Raw genomic sequence first — 10,443 nt, forward strand, 5'->3', positions numbered from 1 at the left:
TGGCATTCAGCCTCTTCTCTTTGCTTTCTCTTGAAAGACAATTTGAACTAATTGTGTCCTGTGTTAGTCTGGGTAAACTAGGAAACAAATCCACAGAAACTCATATGTATAAGAGAGAGTTTTATATAAAGGATAAGTGTACATTAAGAAAGCATCCTAACCCAGTGCTGTCTAAGCCCATAAGTTCAACATAAGCCCATATGTCCGACACTGATCTATAAAGCCCTCCTCAATCTCACAGAACACACACAATAACACCAACTGCAGGAGGAAAGCCAAATCAGTGAGTGTGTAAGTATGTCAATGCTGGCAGGGTCTCCACACGGGTGCTCCAGCACCCAGGGCTTCATCAGGGTAGGTCCATGTGGCTTCTCCTCAGGGATGTCTTGCAGGAAGTGAGCCTTGCCAGTTGAAGCAGGGAACTGGCTAAGGCAGCTGCACCTGGTCTGGCCATCAGAAAGCAAGAGACCTGAGAACTAGGAAGGCGAGGCTCAACGAGCCATTTATATCTCTGCCTTCAGTTAATCCCATGTATTTATCAGCCAGATTGGTACAATAAACCTTAACTATCTCATGTCTCTGCTCTTATTTTTCCACATCTACTGTTTTTTGGGTACAGTGTACTTTATTGATGGTGCATGCCAAGGTCGGGCTCTCAAAGCCCCTCCCCTTCCTTCAGGGGGTCTGGATGGAATATTCTCAGTGTGTTGGGGGATTGAATTAGGGGCAAAGACTCCCCAGCACCTGAGGGCCTCTCTTCCTCTAGTGCAGTTACTGGGGCTCGTGGTCCAGGGGGCCTCTTACTCCTTGGAGGCCATGTGAACCATGAGGTCCACCACTCTGTTGCTGTAGCCAAATTCATTGTCATACCAGGAAATGAGCTTGATAAAATGGTCCTTGAGGGCAATGCCATCAAAGGCAGAAGAGTGGGGATCACTGTTGAAGTCACAGGAGACAACCTGGTCCTCAGTGTAGTCCAGATGCCCTTTAGGGGACCATGAGCCGCCTGCATCACCACCTTCTTGATGTCATCGTACTTGGCAGCTTTCTCCAGACAACAGGTGGGATCCATGACGGACACATTGGGGGTGGGGACACGGAAGGCCATGCCAGTGAGTTTCCCGTTCAGCTCCGGGATAACCTTGCCCACAGCCTTGGCCACGCCAGTAGATGCAGGGATGATGTTTGGGGCAGCCCCACGGCCGTGATGCCAGAATTTCCCATAGGGGCCATCCACGGTCTTCTGGGTGGCAGTCGTGGTGTGGACTGTGGTTCCACATCTACCTTTATTTTCCACCAGACTTCAAATTTTTTTTAAAATTAATTAATTTTTTAATCATTTTATTGGGGATTCTTACAACTCATCACAATCCATGCATACATCAATTGTGTAAAGCACATTTGTACATTCGTTACTCTCATCATTCTCAAGACCTCAAATTTTGAAATAAGGACTTTTGTTTAGATCTTTAAAGATAATTCCCCTTAGCAAAAGATTGTTGGGTTTCTTTTAGGTTCCTACACCTCACATAAATAGTTCCCTCTCCTTGGTGAATTGTTACTCCACTTGAACTTCTATTCCTTTAATGTATTCTCCCCCAACCTTTCTCTCCAAGGCTATCAAGTGGAACTTATCTTTCTTTTTTCCACACAACCAGGTACGTATACTCTATCCATTTTCATGCTGGCCTTTCCTTCCTTCTCTGTAGTGTTAATCCCTCTGTGACCTTGTTTCATCACTTACTCCTTGTTAGTCTGAATCTATAATCCTCTAGTCTGTAATATAATTTGTCACCCCACCTCTGTCCCCACGCTCACCTACTGCTTCATTTCTTTCTGTTTATAAAAGCAGCCTCTACCTGTTCCTCTTTCTCACAGCTTATTTATTCCTCAAGCACTGTAATTTGGTTTTTGCCCCCATCACTTCCCTGAAATGACTTTGCTCCATGACCTAATTGTCAAACCCAGTTGACACTTTTCAGCCCTTAATTTATTTAAACTATGGTTCTTTAAGCATGGATACCATCCACATTTGATTTTTCTCGTACCTCTGTTTCTTCTTAGTCTTCTTCATAGTCTCATAGTCTGCTTTATGCTTTTGCTCAAGCTATTTTCTTTTCCTCCAAAGACATATCCTTCAAAATAGTAGACATGCTTAACCAGTAATCTAGTGAATCTTTTAATCGAACAATTAGAACTTAGCTTATAGCTCACTTTTTTCTGTGATGTCTTCCCAGTTCCCCAGACAGAATTACATAATCACGTTTGCTTCTGGAGAGCCCTCACATTTTATTATCCTGAACGAAAAACCTGCCTTCAAGTTAATCTGACTCATAGCAACCCTGTAGGATGTAGTAGAACTTGATAGGATTTCTGAAGCTGTAAATCTTTTCAGAAGCAGACTGCCTGACTCTTCTCTTTACCCCCCTCCCGTGGGACGACTGGGGGGTTTGAACTGCTCACTGGTGGTTAACAGCCTAGTGTTTAACCCACTGTGCCACGAGAGATCCTGTTGGCATTATGTTTACTTAGTGAAGGCTATTCTGCTTCATCTGATGGATTCGAAATTCTTTGTGGGTAGCTTTCATCTTTTTCACTTTTTAACTCAACATAAATACCACTTAAATGTTTCTGCTCTGGGGTTTGTTGGGAGGCTTCCATAGAATGACTGGTTTTGGGGTGCAGGCTTGTTTAACTGAATGTTGTTTGTGTGTATTGCTGTGTGGAGAGGTTATTGGATGAGGAGTGATATGGAACATTTGTCTCTTTGGTTTCTGTACAGTGAGATATGGATATTTACTGTTTTCTATATGTTATCGGGAAGTTGTGTTTGAAATTTGGTAACTTTTAAAAAATAATTTTATTGGGGCTCACACAATTCATCACAATACATAGATCAATTGTGTAAAGCACAGCTATACATTTGTTGCCCTCATCATTCCCAATTTCGCTTTCCTCTTGGGTTCCCGGAATCAGCTCATTTTCCTTTTTTCTCCTCACCCCCCCTCCCCACTCCCATATTTAAGTCCTTTTTTTTTTTTAATCTTCTGAGCCATACCTCGCCTATCCTACCATTGGGATATATGTGTCTTATATAATGTTTATTAAAATGCATCATACCTAACAGAAGTTTTTAGGGATCCAGCACGCATTTCATTAGCGAAAAACGTTTTATTGGGGGGGGCTTCAGAAAGTTTATGAAACGATTTCATTACCTTTTCATTTCATTTTCCACTAACTTTTTGAAGCCCCCCTCATTTGCAAAATCGTACAAACAATTCAGTAACAAAAGGGTTAACTCTAACATTTAGTAACAGACCTTGCCAAATCTATTGCATTTCTAGAGTATGTTGACACTAGCAATACTCAGGTGAAATAAAAGTTCCAACTTTTATGGAGCTTATAGTCTAGTGAGACTAAACAACTGATATCAAGGAGTTCAAGAAGAAAGAGTTTTGAAACTGATGTGGTAGCAGTTGTACAATACTGCTTGATGTGATTGAACTATGGAATGTTACGGAATCTGTAAGAGCTCCTAACAAAATGATTAAATAAAATCAGTGATAAATGCTACACAATTGAATTGAAATAATGATGTGGTAGAGAATGAGGGATAGCTAGAGTAGACTGGCAGAACAGGGAGTACCTCTCTGAGAGTCTGGTTTTTAAAGCATAAGGATGAAGACCAATTGATGAAGGATTTCAGTCGGAGGAAGTAGTTATTCAGTTTATCTAAGAAGGATTGAAATTTGGTGTATTGGAGGAACAAGAAAGGCCAATATGGTTTAAACATCGTCAGTGAAGGGGAGAGAAGGGCAGGCTGAGGAATGCAGAAGTTGGATGATCGTGAGATTTGAAAACTAGGGCAGTTTGTTACCTTTGGTGATTTTAAAGCTGAGGTATAATAAGAGTTGACGTGAATAGTCTGGTTGTTGGATGGAAATGGTGGGAGGAGGGCCACGATGGAAGGCAAGCTTTAGTTTAGAGGGATTTCTGTTCTTAGAAAACACCAGGCTCATTGATGACTGTTCCTCCTATTGCCTTCAGACCTGGCACTAGGGTTTTAGGGCATCATAAATAAAAAATTGATTTTCTTCACTCATAGGATAATGGGTTTTATCTGACTAGTCTCTGAAATTTGCGGAATCAAACAGCTCCTTTCAAAAAAAAAAAAAAAAGAAAAGAAAACATCAGGCTCTTGCACCAAGTCAAGAGTTGATGGTGACTTAGAGGACCTACAGTAATGGTACAGAAGAGAACGTTTCCTTTGGAAATGAAGTTATCAGCACTTGGGAGCAGCTGAGGGGAGTAAAGCAAAGAGAGGAATCGTGGATTACCTGTAGGTTTTTTATTATAGCAACTAGGTGGATAAATAATGCTGTATATGGAGTTGGTGAGACTGTAGCAGACATATTTGTCAAGCATTGCTCTTTTGGTCTTGTCTTCTTTGAGATGTCCATCAGACAGTTAAATGAAATGAGACAGACAGCTGGATAGATGAGCCTAGAGAGGTCCCACTTGGGAGAACTCTGGACTGGAATTGTAGAGTTGGAAATCAACATGTAGATAGAAATTGACACCATATAATTCAATAAGTTACCTAGGGGTGGTTTGGCTCCACAAGAGGAAGTAGCATTAGCATTAAGTGAGGTAGGAGGAAAATCAAGAGGCTGTTGTCATGGAAGCTCAAGTAAAGTGTTTCAGAAAGGGAATTGTCAACTGTGTCGAACCCTGAGATTCCATGATAACAGAGAAATGAAATATCCTTGAGATTTGGTTCACCTAGAGATTATCGGTTACTTGGACGAGAACCATTTCTGGAGTGGTGGAACTAGAAGGCTGGCTCTAGTCAGCTGTGAGGGAAATAAAATGAAGCATTAACCATCTTTCCCTTTTTGGATTGATGACAATGAGGATTTTGGAAACCAATTTCTATGAAGACTTTCTGTTTCGTTATTAAACTTGTACATATGAGGGGCTTCAAAATGTTCGAGGAGAAATTCCATTTTCTTAATTCAAAATTTCCACAAACTTTTTTGAAGACCCCTGGTATTTACATTCCAATAAGATTTCGTTAAAGTATTATAATCTCTTTTGTACTAGAGTTTTAGTTTAGAGGAGGGATTCTTAGAAAACACTTAAGGTTATGAGTATTATAAAGAGTCTAAGTGGCGCAGTTAAGTGCTTGACTCCTAACCAAAAGATTAGTCAGTGGTTAGAACTCATCCCGAGGTACCTTGTAAGAACAGTCCCCTTTCCAAAAGGTCCATGGTCTTGCAGGCCTTGTAGAGTGCTGTTCCATTCCGTAACACTTGGAGACCTGTGAGTACAGAACTCACTGGATGGCAACTGGCATGACTGTGTTTCCCCGAAGGTAAGACATCCCCCCAAAATAAGACCTACTTACAGTTTTGCCTCTCGGTGAAATATGAGGCATCCCCAGAAAATAAGACCTCCCCGAACATAAGGCCTCCCCAATGATAAAAGGGCCCTCGAAGCTACCGTAACTGGACTCTTGACCGTAGTGGCAGGCACCACTGTGCAGCTCACTGTTGGCCACAGCGCAGCCGGAGCAGACGGGAAGTGCGAGTAAATGTACCATAGATTATGAGTAAATGTACCATAGATTGTTGTACATGGAAATAATGGTAGTAACAAGAACTTCTTGATACTGTAGGATTCAGTTTGTCTGGTTATGCTGGTTTGTGATGACAACTACTACCATACCGTATACAGGTAACACATTTCCTTTTTTTGTGTTCAACAATAAATGTGTACTGTATTCTTCTTCATGGAAAAATAAGATATCCCCTGAAGATAAGACCTAGTGCATCTTTGGGAGCAAAAACTAATAAAAGACACTGTCTTATTTTCGGGGAAACAGGGTAAGACACACTGGTGAGTGAATGAGACTGTTTTTATAGGACTGCTGGACAAGCAAACTGGCTTGACCTTGGCCTTACTACACATCGGTTTTATCAGCTGTCAAATGAGGATAACAGGACCAGTTTAGCTCAGTGGGTGGTTGTGAGGCATGACTTCTAATGAAAATTATTGTAAAACACTTGCAAGTTAAAGTGTGATATAAATGCTAAATAATAGTTCTGACTGGGATCTTGTGAAAATTAGCAACATGCTGTCTGTTAGAGGCCTTAAGCTCCTTTTGAGAAAGGTGACATATTTTTATAAATACTATTTGAGGGGGGAAAAATAGCCAAGAATTTGGGAAAGGATATTGCTGCCTTAATTTCTGGCCTGTAACAACAGTGGAATGACTTTTTATTTAAATGGCTATTTCTGAAAAGTTATTATGTTGCTTTAATGGATTCATGTCACAAGATTTTGCCATTTTTATTTTTTGTTGTTCCATTGAGGGTATGAATGTCATCTGATGGCTGTTACAATGTTGATTGTTAAAGGCATGAGGGGTCTGGGTGATTTATTGTCTATATTTAAAGCACCAATCATTAGAACCACTCACCAAAAAAAAAAAAAAAAGAAAAAGCATTTTAATTTATTGTGGGTGCACCTTACAGACACTTAAATGCATTTAGGTGATGGTTGCAATTAGCCTCTGAAGAGAGGGACATAGCGCCATTTCAAGCAAAACTAGCACTCTTTGTTCCATACCTGAGGCTAAATATAGAATTGGTGGCATCATTACCTATAATGCCCTTAGAAAGAGCTTGAAATTTGAATCTGATGAACTGAATTTTTCTCAGCCTCTAAAGTGGCATTAACAATAGAAGACAATTGGAACGCGGTCCTTTTGATATTTAAAACCGATAAGAGAAAACTGAAATGGTTAAGCGATAGCCTGCTGAGGTGCTCAGAACTTTACTCTGCTGATCTTGAGTATTGTTTTCAGTGGGGACTTGTGTATTGCTAATTTTAGAACAAAGTGACATGCAGTTCTTCGCTGTACATAGGTTGGAATTGAATCTTTTTCTGGAATTTGAGTTCTCCCACAATCCATGACCTCTTTGTGTCAAGGACAAGTACCAGGTTTAGGTTTCTTTTCTCTGAGGGGAAGACCGTACTTGCCTTTGTTAGACTCGGACATTGTCTGTTTTCTTTTGCATTTGTTAACTGGAACAAAGGGCGCTGAATGGCTTGCTACCTTGGCAAGGACAGTTGAGTAAGCTTACTTTCTTAGAGATGCTTTACCACTATAGTTTTACAGACTTGCCATTTGCTTCCATCTTTTGCTTGATTATTGTAGATTCTGGGAGTGGCTTCAATTCTTTTATGTTCCTAGGTAAACATTCAGCTTGTGCCCTTATTTTTCATTACTTTGCATTTGATTTGCTTGTTTACCTTGTTTCCATTCTCTAAGAGTAGATGTTTCACCATTTCTCTCCTAAATATTTTGAGGAATATATTAATGATGCTGAGCATCTTTAGCTCCTTTCTTTTTCTTTTCTCTCTTCCAAAGTTTCTCTGGAAGCTGGTAGTTGACAATGATTGTCACCTCAAACTGCCTTTGATATTGTTTAGAGAAAAACAATTTTCTACCACTACCTAACAACATTAGCTGTATTTTTTGGCTGTAAGTATTTGGTCAAAATACAAGGTGGATTCCAAAAGTTCATGGAAAACTACCATTATTTTAAATTCCATTTTCCACGAATAAATCCGTCCATGTGTGAACTGGAACAGAGGTGTGTGAAAAGCAATGCTTTTGGACTTAACTCTCATAAGAAGTAAGAAAGTAGGCTATTGCATCAAATGCTAACCCAAGATGGTGTCTGGTTACGTTGTTAGATTGTTTGTCGTGGGTATTTGAATAATGGTAAACTTCTTTTGTCACTTTACTCCCAAAGATGCATAGAGAAGCTCCTTCTGTCTGAAGTCAAGTGTTGACTCTGTTGGTTATAATTTGCGTTTTCTGGCTAGCACAGCTGCCTTTTTGTTTTCTGTCTTCTGACAGATTACAGGATTGTGGGGAAACAGCGTCCAGGGCTTTTTCAGGAACTGTGCCATTTTATCTACAGGCGAAGCCATTGGCTTTGGCACTAGAAGAGAATTGGCTCAGCATTTAAAGATGCCAAATCATGCTTGATTCACAAGTTTGCTATCTCATTTTGTATATGTGTATAACACTTCTTCAAGATGTTGGCTTTTACTTTTTCTACATGTGCCATACTATCAGTATGAGAAGTTAACAATTTGTCCCTTTTCTTCAGCCTCCTCCTCCCTCTCCAAATTAAGCATCACAAACCTTAGTACTTTCAAGATTGGGGCAACAATTACTTTCAAGATTGGGAAAATGCACCACACAAGTGTTTGCACGGCTCTTATAGTGACTTTGAGGCTAAATGGTGGTTTATAAGTTAGTCTTCCACCGAAGGAAGTTCAAATTATTTTGATATGAAGGTGATTTGCTAACCAGCATGTCTCTTTACAGAGGTTTTTTGAAGTTAGCCACCCACTGCTACCTGACTCATAGGGACCCTATGTAAGATTACTGAGGCTTTACAAATCTTTATGGAAATAGATGGCCTCAACTTTCTCCCTAGGAGTGGCTGGGGGTTTGAACCACCAACCTTATGGTTAGCTGTCTAACACCTACTCAACAGTACCACAAGGGCTCCATTTGAAGTAATCAAAAAAGACTAATTGCCAGGGAACCCTATTTCCTCTTTTGGGAGATTTAATTTGTATAAGACAGCACATATAGGAAACTTTTGTGTATTTGTTTACCCTTGACAGCGCACTTTAGCATAATTTATCTTGATTTTAAATGATAGCAGTTTAAAGGAGCCTAGGTGGTGCTTCCAGGTTAAGTGTTGGACTGCTAACCACAAAGCCAGTGGTTCAAACCCACCAGCCATTTTGCAGTAGAAAGATGAGGCTGTGTGCTCCATAAAGATCACAGCTTGGGAAATCCTATATAGGGTTGATAATAAGTTGGAATCAAGTAGATGGCAGTAGTTTATCGAGGTGTAGGCTCTTTCCATTTAGATTAAGTTGGGGAAGATTATGAATAAAGAATAAGCCAGTTTGGATAGGCTGGTTTGTCCAGTGTGAATGATAATTGTGGACACATTTTGTACCTCCCTCTGCCAGAAATGGTTCTCTTGCCTTTCTATCTTTAAGACATTGTTGTAGTTTATTTTTCAAACACACGCATAAACTAGTCTATCTAGACTAAGTACCTTAAAGACGGGCTGTAACCTATTCCTTTTTTTTCTGAGTGAAACCAAACTCATTGGACTTTAGGGTAGAGTAGAAAGCCCCCCCTTGGTTTTCTAAGCCCACTACCACACCTTTCTTCAGTGAAGCAGCTGGTGGGTTAGAATGATTGACCTTTAGGTCAGAAGCCCAGGACTTAACCATTGAGCCATCAGGGTTTAAATTCCTACCATATAGGAACACAGTAAATATTTGATTTTGTAAGCGAATGAAGGAATAAAATTAAATATGAAAGGAATGGATTTTACACTTCCCTCTAGTGTCTGAAAGAGAAAACACAGCTAGATTTTGTGGAAAAAAAAGTTAGAATTGGGATCATGATAGTGGGAGCGGAGGAAGCATTTAAGAACTAGAGGAAAATTGTATATTTTATCGTTGCTACAATGCACTCTGACTGGCTCATCTCCCTGCAGCCCGTCTGCAAGGGGATGTCCAATTTCCCCCCAGATGGGCCCTGGGTCCCCACTCTGCACTCCCCCTCATTCATGATGCTATGATTTTTTTTTTTGGGTGGGGAGGGGTGTCTTTGATGCCTGATACCTGTACACTGGCACAGATGGGAACTGGAAATACAGAGAATCCAGGACAGATGAACCCCTTAGGACCAGTGGTGAGAGTGGTGATACCGGGAGGGTGGAGGGAAGGTGAGGGAGAAAGGGGGATCAGATGACAAGGTCTACATATAACCTCCTCCCTGGGGGACAGACAGCGGAGAAGTAGGTGAGAGAGACATTGGATGGTGTAAGATATGATAAAATAATAATTTATAAATTATTGGGGGGAGTGGGGAGGGAAGGGGAAAAAAATGAGCTGATACCAAGGGCTCAAGTAGAAAGCAGGTGTTTTGAGAATGATGATGGCAACATATGTATGAATTGCTGGACACAAATGTATGTATGGATTGTGAAAAGAATTGTATGAACCCCTAATAAAATGATTAAAAAAAGAGTTGTATGAGCCCCCAATAAAATGATTTTTTTTAAAAAGTTAAAGAACACCTTGTTCTACATTAAAATAGTTCAAGCATTGCGTTTCCACCCCCTTCCACACGCCCCACTCCTCCAAGTAAGGCGCATCCCTCTTTATGCTTTGCAGGGTGGTTGTTGTTTTTTTAATCATTTCATTGGGGGCTCTAACATCTCTTATCACAATCCATACATAATATCCACTCTGTCAAGCACATTGGTACATATGTTGCCATCATCATTTTCAAAACATTTTCTTTCTACTTGAGCCCTTGGTATCAGC

The 10,443-nt window shown here is 40.4% G+C and overlaps 1 non-coding gene across 1 annotated transcript; it reads left to right on the plus strand.

Moving 5' to 3' along the window:
• Positions 1–4,019: 4,019 nt before the first annotated feature.
• Positions 4,020–4,156, plus strand: LOC115872972. Its single transcript, XR_004048161.1, has one exon. It is a non-coding gene; the product is annotated as a small nucleolar RNA SNORA79 (small nucleolar RNA).
• Positions 4,157–10,443: the final 6,287 nt, after the last annotated feature.

Source organism: Echinops telfairi, unplaced genomic scaffold (genome assembly GCF_000313985.2).
Source record: "Echinops telfairi isolate 266 unplaced genomic scaffold, ASM31398v2 ScPeMD7_7458;HRSCAF=8496, whole genome shotgun sequence".
NCBI classification, from domain to species: Eukaryota; Metazoa; Chordata; class Mammalia; order Afrosoricida; family Tenrecidae; genus Echinops; species Echinops telfairi.